A 1021-nucleotide genomic window follows, 5' to 3' on the forward strand; every position below is an offset into this window, starting at 1 on the left:
TCCTCTCTTGTGCTGTACCTCCACTCTCCCAAACATGATGTCTCTCTCCAAGTACTGGTCCCTCCTCACAACATGCCCAAAGAATGTCAGAGAAAGATTCAGAATCCTTGCCTCTAAAGAGAAGCACAGTTTCACCCTCTCTAGGTTGAACCAGTTTGCTTTCCTAGCAGTCCATGGTATATTCTACACTCTTCTCTAGCAGCACGGCTCAAAGGCATGAATTCTCTTTCTATCATCTCTAACACATAACATGCAATTGCTAAGACTATGGCCCAGATCAGGTACACTTAGTCTCCAGCCTGACGTCATTGCTCTTCAGTACTCTGGAGAGGTCCCTGACAGCTGACTTTCCAATGCAATGTGTCTCTTGATTTCCTGGCTTCTGGTACCAAGAGTGTTGATTATGGAAGCAAGCAAACTAAAACTGTTAACAACCTCAATCTCTTCACCATCCTATGATGCTGCCAGTTGGCCAATGGTGAGAATCTCTGTTGTCTTGATGTTGAGCTTCAATTCAATTTAGCTGAAGTCCTTGACATTCTGCACCAAATGCTTCAGGTCCTCCTCAGTTTCAGCAAACAGGGTCGTGTCATCTGCATAACACACATTGTTGTTGAGTTTCTTCCAATCCTGATGCCACATTCCACCTCATACAGCCCAGCATCCTGGATGATCTGTTCTGCATATAGATTGAGAAAACATGAAGACAGAATACATCCTTGGTGGACACCCTTCTCAAAAACAAAGATTTTAACCACTGGGCCAATTGGTGGCATCAGGATGGATGGTGAAGAGATTGAAATTGTTCACAGCTTTTGTTTGCTTGGCTCCACAGTCAACATTCTTGGCACCAGCAACCTGGAAATTAAAAAATGTATTGTTATCGTAGGAGTATGCAATGAGGGTTGCAGAGTGGATTATATTTGGGGGTAGGTGGTGGGGTTTGGGAAGGTGCGGGGGGGATTGTGTACCAATGAGGGAGTTTTTCTTTTGCTTTTCAAGGAGAGGAGCAAACGGGGGG

Source organism: Elephantulus edwardii, unplaced genomic scaffold (genome assembly GCF_000299155.1).
Source record: "Elephantulus edwardii isolate Elephantulus edwardi_28Jun2011 unplaced genomic scaffold, EleEdw1.0 scaffold00614, whole genome shotgun sequence".
Lineage (NCBI taxonomy): Eukaryota > Metazoa > Chordata > Mammalia > Macroscelidea > Macroscelididae > Elephantulus > Elephantulus edwardii.